The following is a 21,898-nucleotide window of genomic DNA, read 5'->3' as shown; positions in this document are numbered from 1 at the left end:
ATATTTTCAAAGTGTGGCTAATAAGGCTTATCATTCTATAATCGATACAGATTTTCGGACTTTGTTTTTTTTTTGGTAGTTATGAATTCGGATCGGACTTTAATCAATCTTCAGGGATATCACCAGACGAATAAACATCATTGAAAAGTTTGACCAGTATTCCAATGTTTTCCTCATGTATGATCTTTAACATCTCTGTCGGTATGTTGTCAGAAGCAACGGTTTTCTTGGTGATTGCCAATTTTATAGCATGTAGTATTTCTGATTTTAGTATTTCTGGTCCTTTAGCTTCGTTTAAAGTCTCCAGTTCTTCGGGTCTATCATCATGATACAGTTCATTTATATAGATTGTATAAAATTTGATGTTATAAAATAAAGTAATTTTAATCACAATATGGACGATAAAGCAAGAAGATATTACTCCCTGATTTTATCAACTAGTATGGCTTTCCAGCGTTTCAATTACTGGTATAATAATTAAAATATAGTAAACAAATAAATTTATTTTTCAAACAATTACATTGAATAATAATTATAATATAACTTTATAACATGTTTAAAAAGTAATTTTACAGTTAAAAGCCCTCCAAAATGCATACAACAAATTTTATCGAAACATGAGTACCTACTTACCAATGTGTACAAACACGTGAAAATGTTTTAATTTATTCAAACGAGAACATCAAATATGAAACTAAATTTCTACATAGGATTAAACAATTTATATATGTAACGATTTTTATTAAAATACAAGGTTATCTGGTGACTGAAACAGCATAATGAATAACGCATATTTGCATTTATTTAACGAATATTGATAATTTTCCAAATTGTTTCGAGCTCTAAAGTTTAAAAAAAAACGTTACACATATTAGGGGAGTGCATATAGATTTTCACTTCGGAAAAAATCAAACAAGATAGAACTTTTTGTAATTTCATTAAGAAATGTTTAATAAACAACATATCAAAAAGTTCTACTCGAGAAAGTCGGTGCTTCATTTTTTATTAAACAAATGAACTGCGAAAATAGATGTTTTTTTAAATAACTCCTAAAATATAAATTCTAGAAAAAAACTGACTTGACCATTGAAAAATTCAGATAATTTTACAAAAAAAAACCTTATATAAAGATTTTTCTAAAATTAAATCTGTAGCTTCTATAATTTTTTATTTATAACGCTAAAGTCACCCTTTTCGCAAACATTGGCGCACTGTAAACTAGCGTACGGCGAAGTGCACGGTTGAGTTATTTGATTGTAATTATTTAAATGATCAATAAAATGAAATTTTATAAAATGGACATGAAACAAGAATAATTAAGCTATCTTATGGTTATAATAAAAAGAAATAAAATGTATGGGCATGCGTACGGTGTGGGCTGAAAGTGAGACTTACATGAATTTTGTTTAAAAATGATTTAAAAATGTGTAACTGATACAATGTTTCTTATAAATCTCTCAATTTTGCACAACTTACCTTTCAAACATCTTACTAAACGACGTTTCATTAAAAAAAAACTCAAAAATTTAATTCAAATGATACGACGGCTCAAAAAATGTAATTTTTGAAAACTTTATAGTTTTACAGAATTAACACCCTCTTAAGACGGTATTACTCAAGTTTGAACAGGTCTGTTACAGTTTTGTAGGTGTTTTTTAAAGCTTAGGATGTAGTCTTTAAAATGCACTAAATTATTTAACTTTAGAAATGAAATAGACTATTTCTTTTTGAGAAAATTAAGAAATATAAAAAAATGTAATACAAAAACCGAAAATTACCAGCGAAAAAAATGTTTATACAAAGTGATCAAAACTTTTTTTTGTAAAACTTACCTAAAATACATTTAATAATAAGCTTCAACAATAATAAATGTTCAACAAAAAAATTTTATTTTTAGCTCTTATACAGTATGTCTGCGTAACTTGGAACCTATTGATAACTTTCTTATTATCAGTCTTACGAAAAAAAGTTATTCATCATAAAATATTTTGCATCATATATAATTTAAGATGCAACCATCAAATATAAAATTTTGTTAATTTTATACGTGGTATGTCAAACAATATTAATTTCACTCAAGAGTAAAGTACCTTTATAAATCACAATATCGAAAATTGTTATTAAGAAAAGTTGTTTAGAATTAAAAAATATTTTTAAGTGTTCAATTACATCGTTCTAATTAAAATATTGTGAATAATAAAGGCACTTACCTCTTAAGAAAAATTCATACTTTTTACATACCTCGTATAAAACTGAAAAAGTTTGATATCTGATGGTTGTATCTTAGATTTTAGACCAGATAGAGCATTTTATGAAGAATTACATTTTTTCGTAAAATTGATAATAAAATAGTTACAAGAATTGAAATAAAATGATGATTGGTATTCGTAATTTGAGAAAAAATTGAAATTGATTTTTTTTCGATTAGAATGATTATAATTGTATATTAAAATATAGTTTTTAATTTCAAACAACTTTTCATTATAGCATTTTTGATATTCTGGAACATAAAGGTACTTTACTCTTTAACGAAATTCATATTTTTGACATAACTCGTATGACTTTTGACGTATAAAATTAATACAATTTAATATCTGATGGTTGAGTTTTAGATTTTTGACTATCCAGAGTATTTTATGAAGAATACATTTTTCCGTAAAATTGATAATAAAAAAGTTTTCCATGTGGTTCCTAGCTACGCAAACATACTGTATAAGAGCTTCTGTATTGGGACCGTGCAAGTTCGGCAAAGCGACCCCTATTTCTACGCTCTATACTAAAATTCGCACTTTTAATTATATTGGCCAATTATATTAGTCCTGGTTACTGGATAATTGTCAAGGCCATAGTCCAAAAAAATAATAAGAAGAAAAAATAAGATTCAGGTTATGTTATGAAAACGTGAACAATTGTATGTAGTAAATAAAATTAATTATTAAAATGCAGTACTGCTAACAAAATAAAATTAATTAAATTTACCTTTATATAATAATTGCATATCATATCAATATTGTGGATCAATATATAATTTTTCTGCTTCATTGACAGAGACAGAAGGTATGAAATATACGTCAATTTGACAATTTCAATTGACAATATGAATTATTTAAGATAGTTGCAATATTTCTCCGCGACTCGCGCAGGGTCGTTTCTCGTTTCCCCTTCCAAGTACTTGCACACCGCGAATAAGAATTTTCAAATTGTAATGCCATATTCGGATTCAGCATAACCAAAAACAAAATAGAAACATATTTGATCAAAGTAAAATGATGATTTCAACGATATTTTTAAAATTATTTATACAAAACAATTGTTATTGTTTAAACAATTAGCGGCCAAATCTGCGAGTAGAACTTTTTACTTTAACATGTACCTATTTATAGGTACAGCGTGTCTACTTAAGTTGGAAATATATGGGAAACTTTTTTGTTATTCACTTTACGAAAAAAAATTATTCTTTATAAAAAGTTCTGCATGCTCTAAAACCTAAGATACAATCATCAGATATCAAATTTTTTCAATATTATACGAGGTATGTCAAAAAATATGAACTTCGTTCAAGAGTAAAGTACCTTTATTTCTCTCGATATCGAAAATTCTTATTATGAAAAGTTATTTGGAAATAAAAACTAAGATCAAATATGCAATTACATGCTTCTAATTGGAAAAAAATATTTTCCAAATTTTTCTCAAATTTATTGATACTTAACTTCGTTTTTATTTATTACACATACAATAACTTTTATTATTACTTTTACGAAAAAAAGGTATTCTTTATAAAAAGCTCTGTATATCCTAGGACCGAAGATGCAACCATTAGATATCATATTTTATTAATTTTATACAAGGGATGTAAAAAAATATGAATTTCACTCAAGAGTAAAGTACCTTTATTTTTCACAATATTGAAAATGGTTATTAAATAAAGTTGTTTAGAATTAAAAACTATGTTTTAATATGCAATTACATCCTTCTAATTGAAATATTGTGAAATATAAAGGTACTATATTCTTGAGCGAATTTCGTATTTTTTGACACACCTCGTATAAAATTAATAAAAGTTGATATATCATGGTTGTGTCTTAGATTTTAGACCATGTAGAGCTTTTTATGAAGAATAACTTTTTTTCGTAAAATGAATAATAAAAGAGTTATCATATTTGAAATAATTAAAAAAGATGTTAGGTATCCATAAATTTGAGAAATTTTTTTTTTCAATTAGAAGAATGTAATTGCATATTTGATCTTAGTTTTTAATTCCAAACAACTTTTTATGCTAAGAATTTTCGTTATTGAGAGAAATAAAGGTACTTTACCCTTAACCGAAATTCATATTTTTTGACATACCTCGTATATTATTGAGAAAATTTGATATCTGATGATTGAATCTTAGGTTTTGGGTCATGCAGAACTTTTTATAAAGAATAAATTTTTTTCGTAAAATTAATAATAAAAAAGTTTCCTATATGTTTCCAACTTAAGTAGACACGCTGTATAAACTAACAAAAAAAGTTTTAGAAAAATATAAGCTTGTGAATCTTTCAGTCCCCTATATGTAAATAATCACAAAAATTATTTTTATAGGCTATTGATTATGTATTATAGAAATGAGCTACAACGTTAACGGAGTTTTATTGTTTAATATAGTCAATGGAGTACATGACAATTAGTCCGAAATCATTAGACCGAAAGCAGTAGACCGGACTCATTAGACCGAAAAGCACTTTACCGAAACCTCGCTAGACCGAACAACATTAGACCGAAGTGGTACATAAATTAAAAAAGATTGCAGTAAATTATGCTAATATTTTGTAGTGTGTTTATTGTGTTTTTTTGTATTATTTTATAGGCTGTGTACAGTACAGTACTGTACTGTACAGTCTGATATGAAATAATTTTCATCCGTTAAACAAATTAGTGAAGGTAAAAATAAATTAAGGGTAGAGTGACGTTAACACCATTTTAACTATTTCTAATAAGCATCCAAATGACATTTAGTTGTGATTACATTTGTCTTATCTCTTTTACTGCGACAAGTAAAAAGAAATTAAGGGTAAATTTTATTTGCTTCTAATTTGAATTTCATGATTATGACAACAACCATTATGAATAAAGGGTTAAAGGAGGTTGATGTTACCCTTACTCAGAGTACAATCCTTTTTGAGCACCCTGTATTATGTACCTAATGCTTTTTGATCTCCTGCTTTTCGGTCTCCTACTGTTCGGTCTAGTGAGGTTTCGGTAAAGTGCTTTTCGGTCTAATGAGTTCGGTCTACTGCTTTCGGTCTCTTTACAGTAAACCAGTCAATGGACCTCTAGATATGAAAAAACCGCGGAGTGCTACCATTTAAAGGGATGCGTTTTTGAGAAAGAGGTGAATTAGTCCCTAGGCACAGGGCGAATTAGGGTGAGTTCTATGCACTTTTGGTACAAACACGAAAATCTACGAACGAAAATTGTTCCAGGTTAAATTTAATATTTAAATATTACATTTCAAAGTGAAAATTATTTTTTTTGCAAAAATATATTCAAAAGAAAAGCAAGAAAACAACACGAAAGATAGCAATTTTGTTTTTTGCTCCATAACTTTTTCCTACGGGAATATAGGTGAAATGTTCGGCACAAAAACACTTGGATGAACCCAAAACAAATCTTTATTACATGGCCAATACATTACATCACCCCACCCTAAAATTTAGGAACACAACAAAACTAAACTACTAAATACTATATTTCGAATCCAAAACGTTTTGGTTCTTTTCTAGATCTTATTGGACGTCTATGTGGGATGCCTGACTCTTGGATAACATCACTATCATTTTGAGAGTCTAGCTGAGGCTCCCCACCTAGATTTCCTGTTGAGTTTGTAGCGGCTTGGATAACGTTTTCCTCGTTATTTTGAATATTATTTTCCTCTGAACTATCGTGCATCGTCTCCGCAAAGGTAATACCTTCTAAATTACTATTAAAAACTATTATTTGATTACAATGTCTTTTCCACGTAAGTTTACTCCCTAACGGATTTACCAAATATGCTCTTCTACCTAAAATTCGTAAAATCTTTGCTTTGCACCACGACACCTTGGTGTTTCTATAATCTATAACTAAAACGATATCCCCCACTACAAACTCTACCTGTCTCCTCCCCCTATAATATTTCTTATTATTTTCTTGCGCTTGCATCAAGTTACGTCTAATTTGTGTTAAATCAACTGGGTTTGATTGTTGGTTTTGTAAATCATCAGGTTTAATTAAATCTAGACGCGTTCGCAAAGCCCTTCCAAAAAATATCTTAGCGGGAGAATTACCTGTCGACAGGTGCACTGTGTTCCTATATGTCAATAAAAATTTAGACAATGATAAATTAATATTCCTTTGATCAATATATTTTAACAAAAAATGCTTGACTGTTTTAACGCTATTTTCAGCAGCACCGTTGCAATGTGCTGAAAAAGGAGGTATTGTTATATGTTTAATACCATTAATTAAAGTAAAATGTTTAAATTCTTGCGATGTTAGCTGCGGGCCGTTATCACTGACAAGTACTTCCGGTAAACCATAACGAGCAAAACACTCCCTAAGTTTAGCAATCGTAGCCATTGAGGTGACTGAAGACATTGGACAAACTTCTACCCTTTTAGAAAAAGCATCCAAAATGATAAGAAAATGAGTTTTTCGTGTTTCGGCAAAATCTATATGCACGCGTGACACTTCAGTGCAAATAGCGTATTCTTTACTTTTCCATCATTATATTTTGAAATAAACATATCTGTTAATTTCGTTTCCAAATTATTTCCAAATTCACAAGTACCGGCTAGTTTTTTTAAACGTACACTCCAATTTTGTACACTTTCATTTTTTGTTTTCGAAGCACCATAAAACTTTACCCTTTCTACCCACACTAAACAAGTTTTGTTATAGTAGCTATCTAGGCTTTTTACAATGACATTAAATTCACATTCTTCAGGTTTTTTAGGCATGGACAAGTCGGATAACAAGATATAAGCTTCTTCTGAAAGGCTATATAACAAAATAGCTCTTTTAATATTAACATCTGTAATTTCTCTAGCGATGAAATATTGTTCTAGTCTTTTTATAAACACATTCCATTCACAAATTCTGGGATTAAATTCCAAATTTAACGATAAATCTAATTTTCCGTTTTTCACATTTTGTATTCACTTATACACACTTTAAAAACGTTTTTATCTTCGTCGCCATGAAATGTTCGGCACAAAAACACTTGGATGAACCCAAAACAAATCTTTATTTGACTACATATCAAATACAACTGGTTAATTCTTTTACCTGTAACTAACTAAAATATAATGCGATAATTAACAATACATGAGCGTCGCGAGTGGGGATTATAATTATATGGCCAATACATTACAATAGGTATAGGCTAGGCATTGCTTCACAGAAAAAAACTTCAATCCTTCCTCTTTAAAATGGTGTTTGGTAGAAGTCTATATAATTTTTAGTTTCCAAAATATGATTTTTCAAACTTCGCTACTTACAGCGATTTTGACCCATTTTCCTTGTTACTTCGCAAACATTATTCTGTAACTTTTTGCTACGCAGCTTTAGGTATATGCAATGGTACATTTTGTAGGAAGAATTGTCAATTACCTTTAAAATGGTCTATTGTAGCAGAAGGCTGTATGACTATTTTTAAGCAAGATATGGTTTTTGAAAATTGTATACTTTTAATGATTGTTGATATATTTTTCGATTATTTTTAAATTTCTTATTATAACTTTTTATATTGTATATTTAGGTATATACCTTATACAATAAAAAAGAAAGCCTATTTTCTTTACTTTAAAATGGTCTCTAGTAAAAAATTCTAGGACTATTTTTAAACAAGATATACGTTCTCAAAATGTGACATATACACATGCAACAGGTCCCACTAAGCTGGAACCATATGGAAACTTTTTTATTATTAACTTTATAAAAAAAAAATTATTATTTATAAAATGCTCTGCATAATCTAAAACCTGAGATGCAATATCAGATATAAAATTTTATCAATAGTGTACGATGTGTCTATGTAAGACTACAGTAAAATGCACACCGCCTACGTTTGATACCGACCAATCACAGCAAACGTAAGCTAGTGACACAGAACACAAAGTAGTGGAATTCCCACGTTTTCTGTGATTGGTTGGTGGGTCTGTCTTAATGTAAAATTTGGCGGGTTTCATATTTATTAAAATGAAAATTGTGTATTGATAATCGCATTTTAGGTTTGCATACACGCAAAATCGGCCCATTTCTGCGTCAACCTCGTATCTACACTTTTTTCATTTTTGACGTTGACTTGGTAACATTGTTGTAAACGTTAATCTGCATGCCTGAAAATTATTTGGAACTGCTAATATTAGCCTTTAACAATTAAATTGTATTACTATCAAGTAATTAAAATTATTACATTTTTAATGACACTAACATTAAACGTTTTTGTTGCTCTCCTGAAAAATTTGTTATTGGTAGTTACGCGGTTGACGCAGAAAAATGTTCAGTGTGTTTTAAATGTATTCATTTTTCGAATCCTGAGAAAATTACTAAATATTTTTGAATAATATAAACGAAGAATGAAAGATTGCATTTTCACTGAGGGCCGAACGCCCCTGAAAACGTCTTATTTCATTCAAAAGTAACTTTTTATTTATTATAAAGGACTTTTGGCCCTCGGTAATAACGTAATCTTTCATTCTGCGTTTAAATTTTTCAAAAATACTTGACAGTTTTCCCAGGATTCGAAAAAAAATACATTTAAAACACATTGAAAATTTTGACAGGCGACATTTTGCGCCGTTCCCCTTAAGTTGACTATTAGTTTTATTATAAATGTAATTATTGTTCCTTGTTGTAGTTTTTATTAGATATCCAGGTATTATTGTTTTAGTTTTTGCATTAGGAAATGTTTGTTTTTGTTATTACTTATTATTTTTGGAACATTAGTCATAATTATTACTCTTTGCTTTCTCACGTGGGGTCTAAAAAAATCTTTTGAGTTCTTTTCTATCGAAGCTGACTACTCGATCCATATTTGGAATACCATCTTTAAAAGAATATTCTGTTTTTGTCCTATTTAATGCTATCATTTTTCTTCAAGTGCTTGTCTCCACTGCTTTAGTATTTCTTCCACTTTTCTACTAACACATCATCTGCGTACATTCAATACCAAGCACCTCCCCTTGAAGTTAAGCTGTTATCTGATCCAGCACCTGCACCAATGACAATAAATACGAGCTTAACACGGAACCCTGAAGAATCCTCACTTTCACAAAAATTCCCCTCCAAATATCCTCCCATATGTCTTCCACTTCTTCTTCTTAAAGTGCCGTCTCCTCAATGAAGGTTGCCTACTACAATTGCAAACTCTTCTGTCTTCAGCTGTTCAAAATTTAGCCCTGTCCATTGTCAGATATTTCTGAGCCACGATAGTCCTCTCCTTCCCTTTCACTATAAGTTGGGCATATTGGTACTTATTATTTCTCAGTATGTGGCCTAGGTATGATGTTTTTCTAACTGTGAACTGTGTTGAAAAGTTCTCTTGCCTTGCCTATTCTATGCAGCACTTCTTCGTTTGAGGTATGCGATGTCCATGAAATTTTGAGAATTCTCCGGTAGATCCACATTTCAAAGGCTTCCAACTTATTTACGGTTGATGTTTTAAGGGTCCATGTCTCAACTGCGTAGAGAATAGTCGACCAGACATAGCATTTGGATAAAAGTAGTCAAATTTCGAGATTTATTTCTGAACATAATTAAGCAAATTAATGTTTACTTGAAATAATTATTGCAAATCAAAAAAATACTAAATAGCTGTTTACAATTTCTTTATTAAAAATTGGGAAAGAGGGGGCGCCGTTATTGGTGCAATGGCGAAGGTAAAACCCCTCTAAACCTCACCTAGGGCCCAGTACATCCCAATTTAAAAATACAACTCATAAAAGTTATCAAATTACATCTTACTTAACATAGCTTTATAATTCAGACCTAACTTAAGTAACATACATAATATATAATCTTATAAAATTTCACTATATTTATTACTATTCAAGTAAAATCTGTAATGTTAAATTAAGTAATGATCTTGTAAGTAAGTCTATAAAACTATAATAAAAATTCAATACAGGTACAAATCAAAAATGCATGTGAGATACAAAAATTGTTAATAAAAAATGTTTATTCAGTTCTTTTTTTTAAGGAAAATACTCCTGAGTCTCCATTTTTCGCTTCTTCGTAATGTTCTTCGCCTTTTTAAGTTTTTCCAGCGTAAAATTGATTTGCCTCATTAATTCGGTAAAATCTTGGTCATCTAATCCGTTGAACTCATTATTGAGGTATTCCTGTTGAAGACTTCGTTTGGTTTTTTCCTGTATCATATGTGTCTGTTCTAGCTTCCCTCTGACAAATTCATTAATTTCCTCATCATGCCTTGATTGGATAGTTGACATTTCTCCTAAACACCTTGCAGCATCATCTACAACAGAGTATATCATATACCCATAAATAGGTAATATTACTTCTATCTTTTAAGCTTGCTTACAGTTTACTGTTATCTACTTATTACTTATAGCATTGTAAATATAACAATATAAATTTCTTATTAAATTCACTATTTTACTTCAGAAATAATTATTTTACTGCAGAAATTAAATAGCATCAGAAAGATATTTTTTAAAGTAGATAACTTTGATAAAAACCCCAAAAATTTGGAGTTACCTAGTTACAGTACCTACTGCCCCACAATATGATAGAACATATGATTATTAATTCAAAGAGGGGCAAAAAATGTTCAGATTAGGATATGGTAGAAAGTATAATAAGAGCCAGAATATAAATACCAACAAAGAAATGAAGAGTGGATATATATAACAGAGCAAGCGACAAAAATGTACAATCGAGAAAAATGAGTTTTTATCAGGAAACAGAACACTATACTTAACGGTGAACGCTATTTGTTGAATTTATTTAGAACTATTTCCAATGCGACTATTACTTTGCCCATAATACAGGTTAACGGCTTTGTTGTATAGATCATTATAATAGCAAAATCAGAGAAATTTATTTTTTGTCGCTTGCCTCATTATATATCTCCACTCTTCAAATAGGGTCCAAATATGAGAGGTAGCATCTAGAGTCTAGAGGGCTTGAAGATAAACCAAAAAAAAATACAAAAGAACGTTGAACAACAGATAATATAAAGGATGACTCGAGGTAGAAGGGACATGTGGAAAGGAGAGAATAAGATGAAATATGTTTCAAAATAAACGAAGAAATGCCAGTTAAACACAACTAAAGCACCAAAGATTAGATATTGGGAACAAATAAAAAAGAAGTACTTACTCTTAAATAGGCCAAGACCCAAAAAGTAGCAATGATGATAATAAAAGGACAATTTAAAACTAAAAATGACTAAAATCCTTTATAAAAGGTATATTTGTTAAAATCCCAAAAAGGGGGCTACATCACATAACTAGTTTTCGACCGGATGACTGATCATCATCAGTGCTTACGTGATCTAACATGCTAACCACCAAAATACAAAAATATATGGGTAAAATTTAAAACTAGTTATTTAAGGGGTGAAAGTTATTGATTTCTGACAAGTGTGAGATTTATTACTTGAGGGAGGCAAAGGTAACAATTCAACCACTAAATTTACCCCATAAACCACCACCATGTCCATAACAAAATTAGCTTTAATGTAAAAAGTTAATAACTAAAACTTAGCACATTATATTATTTTAAAAATGTTTATTGCATATTTCGTATCAAGGCATAAATGTTGTTAATTCTACTTAAGAGCAAGGTGTGTTATATGAGCCATGCAAGGATAACAATTCACACAAGTCAAATTGGAATACAATCCATTAAGTATTTGAATAAAACCAAAAAAAACAGTGGGAAACATTTCTGAGATCTAATGCTCCTACTTGTAGTTTGCATACTAATACAAAACAAATAATATTTTATACTTATAAAAAAAGACAATAATACATTATTATTGTACCTGTGATACCAATTTTTTTATACAGACACAATCCTTGTTAGTCATATATATCGCTTTCAATTTTATAAAGGTCCTACACAAAATTAAGGATTTACACACTACATAGTACTTACACTCAACGAAAAAGGTACGTAATATCAATAAAAATGTTAATTCAGACAACAAACGCAATACTTAAAATTTGTCCAATTCTTGGTTTTATTGGAACAACAAAACGATGTTCATCAATTCATTATTTTCGTTCGTTGAGCCAATGTATTACGTTTATTGAATGGATGAACATTCATTATGTATACCATAATATCACTTTATTGATATTACGAACTCAGTTCATTGAGTCAACGAACACTATTTATTGAAACAATGAACTTTCATTATGTATACCATAATCTCACTTTATTGATATTACGAACTCTGTTCATTGAGTCAACGAACACTATTTATTGAAACAACAACGTCGTTAATTGACCGACGAAGACCATTCGTTGTGCCAATAACAGTGTTTTTTCTCCTGTAACATTTCTCCTAACGTATTTCGTTTATTTCTACAATTATTTCCGTTTATTGTTACAATTAATTCCGTTCATTGGTACAATAAATACGGTTATTCTTACATTAATAATAATTTTTTAAATCCCCTTTTTTGTCCTTAACCTTTAGGACTTTACACTGTGTGATTTCTCATAACTATTATATCGCTTATACAGTGCACTGGAATAAGTGTTACACTCCCCCCCACCCTTTACACTGTGTGATTTCTCATAATTATTATATCGCTTATACAGTGCACTGGAGTAAGTGTTACACTCCCACCCCCCTTTATTAACTTATTTATTTTTAGCACATAAGCAAAACGCTCAGACAAGTCGATTTTTAAAATTATCAAAGTATATTATAACATCAATGTTTCGAACTTTACACGATCCCTCTTCAGGTGACAGGCGTAACTTTGATTTTTTTTAATGGGAAAGTACATCATGTGACAGCTCATTTAAAAGTGTTTGAAATGGTGATTTCAAAAATGTATAACACTTTAATCATTTTTGAGAGCGCAGGGGCAAAATTTCGATCGAATTATTTTTAAACGCATTCATTTTTTTGGAATCCTGAGAAAACTAATAAGTATTTTTGAAAAATTTAACCGCAGAATAAAAGACTACATTACTACTGAGGGCTGAAAGTCCCTTAGAATAAACAAAAAGTTTCTTTTGAATAGTATATTTGAAATAAAAAAAGTCATACTAAATTTTCTCTTTTTCACCCCTGTGACTTATTAAAATAATCATTATAGAAGTTCTCAGGGACGTCAGACCCTCGATAATACTATAATATTTTATTCTGCGTTTAAATTTTCAAAAATACTAATTATTTTTTTCATTCAGGATTCGAAAATTCATTTTCAGTTCATCTTATAAATAACATCACAAGACAATATTAAAAGTAAACACTTACAAACATAAGACACTGACAAGTTTATTTTTAATTAGAATGTTCTCCCGTATTTACCTTATCAGAAAAAACTTACTTTTATTCAAATATAAAAAATAAGTAATATCTTATCCTTATCTTCCTTCTACTACGGACTACACTTGGAAACAAAATGCAAAATTATTATTTGGCACTTCGGTAGAGGTAACAGCATTGTTTAACAAAGAACTCTTTTTTAAACAATGGTAACACAGAGAAGCTAGGGGTATCACGATAAGGAAAAGCCGTTACATTTCAAATGGTCAAGCAAAACATTTATTGTCTCAACAACCACGATTATTGTCACAATTAACGCATTGATTGTGGGAATTAAAGGCAGTAGTAGATTGATTAATGCATTCGTTGGCACAACAATCAGTGTACATCTATTCAATAATCATATATTACTCTATATTAACAACTTTTGTACATTGTTTTAATGAAATTTGTACGTTGTCACGATAAACCAAGGTAATTGCTTGTCATCTACGAAATCAAGAACGTGAGTTGCTGCCACAATTTACAGTATTTATTAAATATACGAAACTAAGTTATTGGCTGAATAAATTGAGTGTTATTGATTAATGTACTCTAGTTATTCTCACAATTATTATTCAATCATTGTGACAATAACCAAGTACATTCGTCAATGTCTAAAAGTTCGTTGAAACAACAAATTAAATTGTTGTGACAACGAAATACCATTCAATAATCACTGTTAATCAATATTACGAACTAAATTTTTTTGAGTGTACTGCATTTCTGCAGCATCTTCACCAGTCCTATTTGAAAATATGGTGATTATGGTGAGAAGATTTTCTTTATAAAAGTAGCAGGAACATAATATAATGAGTAGTTTTACTCCGTTCTGCAGATTTCCTAAAAATATGGTGTCATTATACCCTCAATTTACAATTTTATATAAGTATTTTAGTACTTACAATATCAATGATAACCATTCGGGTACCCAACACATTACCATTTTATAAAAATTAAATAATAATATTCGATATTTGCAATGTGTACAAGCGATATAAATGTACAATGTGATATAAATATTCCATCCAATTCTACCTAAAAAACAAAAATAAAACTTTACGTCTATCCTATCAAATGTCAAATGTCACTGTCACAAATATACTGAATCGTACCTTAGTTCTTTGTCACTAGCTTACGTTTGCTGTGATTGGTCAGTATCAAACGTAGGCGGTGTGCATTTGACTGTAGTCTTACGATGTATGTTAAAAAATATGAATTTCGCTTAAGAGTGACGCACCTTTATATTTCACAATATCGAAAAGTGTTATTAAGAAAAGTTATTTGGAATTAAAAATGATGTTATAATATGCAACTATATTCTTCTAATTGAAAAAAAAAAATAAAAAATTTTAAAATATTTCTCAAGTTACGGATACCCTTGGGTATCCCACGGATATCTTGTTTCAAAATCGTCCTAGAATTTTTTGCAATACACCATTTTAAAGTAAAGAAAATAAGCTGTTTTATTGCAAAATGTATATACCTAAATGTACAAGAAAAAAGTCATAATAAGAAATTTAAACAATAGTCATAAAAAATATCAAAAATCATTAAAGTTTAGTAGTAGTATAAAACCTTGAAAAAGCATAACTTGCTTAAAAATAGCCACACAACCTCATACAATAGAACATTTTAAAGGTAGACCATAGACTTCTAGTTCTGCTAAATGCACCATTATAATATTATATACCTAGAAATCCGTAGAAAAAAGTTACAGAACAATGTTTGTGAAATAATGGGGAAAATGGCCCTAAAAATGCTGTGAGCAGCGAATTTTGAAAAATCCTATTTCGGGAAATGTAAATCCTAGTGACTTCTACTAAACGTCATTTTAAAGAGAAAGGACTGAAGTTATTTTTCGCTGAAGCAATACTTATACTGAGGAAAAAAGTTATGGGACAAAAAACAAAATTGTTTTCTTTGGCGTTTTATTCTTGTTTTTCTTTTGAATGTGTTTTTGTAAAAAAAGTATTTTTGACTCTAAAAAGTGATATTTTGATAGTAAATTTAACCTGGAACAATTTTCAATATAGAATAGAACTCACCCTAATTCACCCTAAGCCTAGGGACTAATTCGCTCATTTCTAAAAAACGCACCTATTTACATGGTAGTACTCCGCGGTTTTTTTAAATATAGAGGTCCATTGACCATACGAGACAATAAAATCACGTTAACGTTGTAGTTCCTTTTCGCTCTCTTATTCTGAACATAATTAATAGCCTATTACATACAGAATAACAAATTATTGATCGCTTCTACGTTAACGAAAATTACATATTTAACAAGCAATTGTACTTCGTAAGGGCGCGTCCATGGTGCAAGCTGGTTTCAGAGTCAGACAGCCAGCGCCGACTCAGTGTGCGAATTGTCATTCTTATACAGGTTAGCGAGAAAGTATCTATATAAACACGGTAATTTCTCGGAAACCGCTAGAACGATTTTTATAGATTTTGGTGAGTCCAAGGGTCTTCTAATGCGGCCGATATTATAGTGGTAATTACATTGTTGTCATATCTTCCGTTTTTTCTAGAAATCTAATGAACTTTCTTATTTTAAATAGAACACCCTGCATATTTTTTACGTTTTGAAGTTCTTACAAGATACTGATTATTTTTCATCTTATATTTCCTATACCTAAATGCCATAATTCCGGAGTTACTGCTACATTTATTAAAAAAAATTATCAAATTATAAAAATCAATTTTTTAGGCCCGGATAGACAGTATTTTTGGTTCTTTGGATCATTGGAAATAAAAAAGGTCTTTTGTAATTTTTCTCAAAAGTTAATCGTTTCCGAATTATGAACAATTTAAACCTGAAAAAAATCGAAAAATAACGATTTTCAAGGTTCAAAAATACAAGAAAAAAATATTATTTTTGAAACCACAAAGTGTCTTAATTCAAGTTCAAACTTTATTTTATTACTTATTAGGTACCAATAAGTAAGTTGGTCTTATTTAATTTTAAAACATTGGTTTTTAGTTGTTAATGCGATCACCCGTCCTCTCATATGCGCTTATGAACAATTAAAAAATTCAATGTTTTGTGTAGAATAAAATACAAGAATAAAAAACCGCTAAACGCCGTAAAAATGAGTGGCGCATAAAATATTCCAGCTACAAAAGATCTGATATGAATATTACGTGGCGCGAAAATGGATTTTCATTTGATGCAAAACAAAATTCTAGTTTTATTTTAAAAGATTTTTCCATAATATTTGCTAAATTTGAAGTAAACGCGCCACAAAAGAGTAACTTTGATACAGTTTGAATTTTGAAACTCTTTTGTGGCGCGTTTACTTCAAATTTAGCAAATATTATGGAAAAATCTTTTAAAATAAAACTAGAATTTTGTTTTGCATCAAATGAAAATCCATTTTCGCGCCACGTAATATTCATATCAGATCTTTTGTAGCTGGAATATTTTATGCGCCACTCATTTTTACGGCGTTTAGCGGTTTTTTATTCTTGTATCAGGAGTTTTTCAAAGTTATTTATAAATTAAATGTATGAAGTTGAATGCAATGTTCCTCTATTACACGTCAAGCTTTATAAATGGTCACCTTTGTTGCATTATCTCCCAAATGATCTAGTGTCCATCGAATGTACACTAGATTTTTTTTATTCGAATTAGATTGAAAAAAAAATTGAGATGGCCGGTAAATGAAGTCGGATTGCCCGTTGCCAGATCAAATTTAGCGTCGTAACCACTACAACTACATAAACCATTTCGGGAATAATCGTTAATTGGATTATACTTTTGTAGCTTAATAACTTCTAAACGGCTTAACCGATTTTGATCAGTAAACATGAGTTTGAAACGTATTGACCAGTAATATCTGATGGATCTAAGGTCAGGTATGATAATTGAAGCTATTACAGGAATTATTGAGCTTGAGAAACCGTTTTTCCCACAGGAAATAGATCTTATCATACTTATGAAGCCTATAACCTAAAAAATTCAAATTTTCCGGGATATGAGGTATACACCATTAAATTCGTCTGGAGTCCTTCTATAAACGCTAAGTTATTGGCGCAATTCGTAGGTTGAAATGTTGAGTAATTGTCGAAAAACCAAAATTTTTAAAGTTTAGTTTTTCAGTTTTTCGGCTATACTGAGCTGTGTGTATGTCTGATCCTGACGGCTTAAACACCATTTGAAAGCTTAAGTCAACACTATTAATTTGATGTATTTGCGGTTCTCCTGGCTCTTCTTGATCCGAATATATATACCCCCAAACATATGCCGTTTTGTACCTACCAAGTCCTATAGCTGGCTTATGGGTGGTCAAAAGTCACAAACTACACCGGTTCTAAATCGGCCCTGACCCCCTCTTCAAACACAGAGGAAAAATATCAAATCGGTTTAACTTTCAAACACACATACATATATATCCACAAACATTTTCCCTTTTTTAAATAAAAATTAAGTCACATTTCTAAGCTCTATAACTTTTGAATGGTATAACCAATTTTCAAAATTAGACATGCGTTGGAAAGGCAATGATCAGTACTGTTAGAAGCCGCAAAGGTCGGACTTAAATTTTCGAAGTTTTTGGGAGTTTTGGGGACCAGAACGAAAAACAGACCCTAAATAGGAAGGGCCGTAAAATCGACACCCTTGGACCAAAATGGATGGTTGACATATGAATGGGTGAGTCTTTTTCTGAACTTGAAGATGGGAGTTGGCACAATTTTCAATTCAGTCAGATTTAGAAAATTGAAAATTTCGTGTATATAATAGTGTCGCGTGTAGGGGGGTGTATTTCTGCGCCACTGGCGAGAACTGCCGTTCTCTGGTAATTTTTTCGATATAAAACTAACAGCTTCGATAACCAATAAATCGAAAACTATTAATTTTATCAAAAAAATGTATAATGAACATTTTTTGCTTATAATTAATATTTTTACCAGCATTTGCGGTCAAAATATAATAAAAAATTTCCACCCTCAAGATGAGGTGGCAACCACCCCATGGTAAAAGCGTCTTTCGGCATCATATAGATTTTGATCCTTGGACTATCCACTACTTATTGTCAAATTTTCAAGCAAATCTATCCATTCTGTAAAAATTGCGAAGTGAAAAATTTCAGTTCATGGACTAATTATACTTTTGGACCTCTATAACTTCTGAACGGTTTACCTGATGTTGATCACTAAACATGAATTTGAAACGTATTGACAAGTAGTATCTGACGCATCCAAGATCGAGTATGATAACTGAACGTATTACAGGAATTATTGAGCTTGAAAAACCGTTTTTCCCATAAGAAATAGATTTGATTATACTTATGAAGCCTATAACTTAAAAATTCGAATTTTCCCAGATATGAGGTATACACCGTTAGACGCGTCCTGAGTCCTTCTACAAACGCTCAGTTATTGGCGCAATTCGTAGGTTGAAATTTTGAGTAATTGTCGAAAAACCAAAATTTTCAAAGTTTATTTTTCAGTTTTTTGGCTATGGTGAGCAGTGTGTATGTCTCAGCTTGATCGCTTAGGCGCCATTTGAAAGCTTAACTCAACCCTATTGATTTGGTGTATTTGCGGTTTTCCTGTCTTTCCTTTAACCTAAGATATATACGCCCAAAAATATGCTATTTTGTATCTACCTAGTCCTCTAGCTGGCTTACGGGTAGTAAGAAGTCAAAAATTAGACCGGTTCTGAATCGGCCCTCACACCTTCTTGAAACACAGAAAAAAAAATTCAGATCGGTGTAACTTTTCCACACACATACATACATACATACATACATACATATCCACAAACATTTTCCATTTTTTAAATAAAAGTTGAGTCATATTTCTGAGCTCGATAACTTTTGAATGGTATAACCGATTTTCAAAATTAAACATGCGTTGGAAAGGTAATGATCTGTGCTATCAGAAGCCGCAAAGGTCGAGCTTAAATTTTTGAAATTTTTGGGAGTTTTGGGGACGAGAACGAAAAACAGGCCTTAAATGGGAAGGGCCGTAAAATCCACACCCTTGGACCCAAATGGAGAGGTAACATATGCATGGACGAGTCTTTTCCTAATCTTTAAGATGGGATTTGGCCCAATTTTCAATTCAGTCAGGTTTAGAAAATCGAAAATTTCGTGTATATATAGTGTCGCTTGTAGGGTGTTGTGCGCCACTGGTGAGAACTGTCGTTCTCTGTGGATGTCAAAAATTCTTATAGGGAGCTGATAGAAGATGAGCTTGAATTTAGGTACTTTGTAATTTCAAAAAAATTTTTTTGTGTTTTTGAACTTTGATAATTGTCATTTTTCGATTTTTTTCGGTTTTAAAATGTTTATAACTCGGAAACCATTAACTTTTGAGGAAAATTACAAAAGATCTTTTTTGCTCCCAATGATCTAAAGAACCTAAATAATTTCTACACGGGTCGAAAAAATGTGATTTTTAAAATTTGTTTAATATTTTCTTTTTAATAAATGTAGCAATAATTCCGAAATTATGGCATTTAGGTATAGGGAATATAATATGAAACATAATCAGTATTTCTTAAGGACTTTAAAACGCAAAAAATATACATGGTGTTCCACTTGAAATAAGAAAGTTCATTAGATTTCCAGAAAAACGTAAGATGTAACAACAATGTAATTACCACTATAATATCGGTCACATTAGGAGATTCTTACCCACCAAAATCTATTAATATCGGTCTAGCGGTTTCCGAGGAATTACCGTGTTTCCGTAGTTTCTCGATACCCTGTTATAGTTGTCAGCGCGCTGGTGCACTTTGGAGAGGTAGTCCATTCTTTCACGGTTTTTACTCTAAATTTTAAAGAACCGCTTGGATTGACATGAAATTTGGCACACGCGTAGCTTACATATCAAAGGAAAAATTGATATTGTGCCGATGTGTGCTTTTCCCCTGGGGGTTACTTTCACCCCCTCTTCGGGGTTAAAAAAATATATGTCCAAAATAAGTCCGGAAATGGATAAACTGACTAATTTTAAGTAACTTTTGTTCTATAGAGTTTCTTCGCCAAGTCAACACTTTTCGAGTTATTTGCAAGTGAATATGTTCATTTTTCAACAAAATAACTACATTTTAGACGATTTTTTGCAAATAACTCAAAAAGTAAGTATGTTATCGAAAAAAACGTTCTTAGCAAAACTATAGCTTGTAAAAAAGTAAAAACATGGTGTATACCCTATTCCACGAACATACGCCTGTGTTGGATTATTTCGACAACGAATATTTTATTGTGCAAAATATAAAGAACGAAAATAAATTGCAAATTACATTGCTGTTTAATGGAATAATTATTAGAGCCATTTACTTTCGTACTTCTTATGTTGCACACTGAAATATTCGTTGTCGCGATAATCCAAAACAGGCGTATCTTGGTGGAATGAACCATACGCGTTAGGTCTCTGGACCTCGTAGAATTAAAGTTATAACCAATAAAAAATATATTCATATTCACCAAATTTCAAATAGAATATTTCGAAGTGAAATACCCAAAAAATTAGGCAATTTTTGGGGAAAACCCATTATAACATTTTTAAATTGTTTAAAAAAAAAGCTTAATTTTTGTTTTTATAAAAAGTTTCTAGCATTAAATTTAAGCAAGTTACGCTCAAAATAAAATTGGTCCCTTTTGTTTTGGCAAAAAAAATCGGGAAGACCACCCCTAATTAGCAACTTAAATAAAATTAATCGTTACCGCTCCACAAATTATTCTACTATGTTGTGTTTATATGATCTGTAAGTTTCATCGATTTAAAGCGCTTATTTTTTAAAAAAATTGGTTTTAAAGTAAAATTTTCAAAAATGTTAATTTTGAAAAATATGCTTTTTTCAAAATAACTTAAAAATTATTAGAGATACCAAAAATCTCGAAAAACAAAAAAAGTCAGCATTGCTTATCTGAATATCATGTAGGTATTTTTCTGTTTTTCTGTTAGACAAAAATTAATTAATATTTGACGTTTTTAATTTGCATACATTCGTGATCAGTGACTCGTTCAACCCATTTTAACTACAACCCTTTCAAAAATAAGGACTTTGAACCGATGAAACTTACAAATCCTTAAAACAATACATACACGAGTCAAGAAACTTGTGAAGTCGTAATGATTAAGTTCATTTGATATACTAATTAGGAGGTGATTTTCCCGATTTTTTTACCAAAAAAAAGGGACTAACTTTATTTTAAGCGTAACTTGTTTACTTTTGATGCTAGAATTTTTTTTTATAAAATAAAAATGAAGCTTTTTTTAAACACTTTAATTAAGTTGAAATGAGTTTTCCCCGAAATGTGCTTCATTTTTGGTTATTTCACGTTAAAATATTCCATTTGGAATTTGACGAATATGAACCAATTATCAGTTAGCTATAACTCTGCT

At 30.5% G+C, this 21,898-nt stretch overlaps 1 protein-coding gene across 1 annotated transcript in view; it reads left to right on the top strand.

The window, feature by feature from the left end:
• LOC114331257 (titin) overlaps positions 1-21,898 on the top strand; it is a 534,780-nt gene that overhangs the window by 476,148 nt on the left and 36,734 nt on the right. The window lies entirely within an intron of this gene.

The sequence above is a fragment of the Diabrotica virgifera genome, chromosome 8 (genome assembly GCF_917563875.1).
Source record: "Diabrotica virgifera virgifera chromosome 8, PGI_DIABVI_V3a".
NCBI lineage: Eukaryota > Metazoa > Arthropoda > Insecta > Coleoptera > Chrysomelidae > Diabrotica > Diabrotica virgifera.
This window is presented reverse-complemented; position numbering and strand designations above follow the sequence as displayed.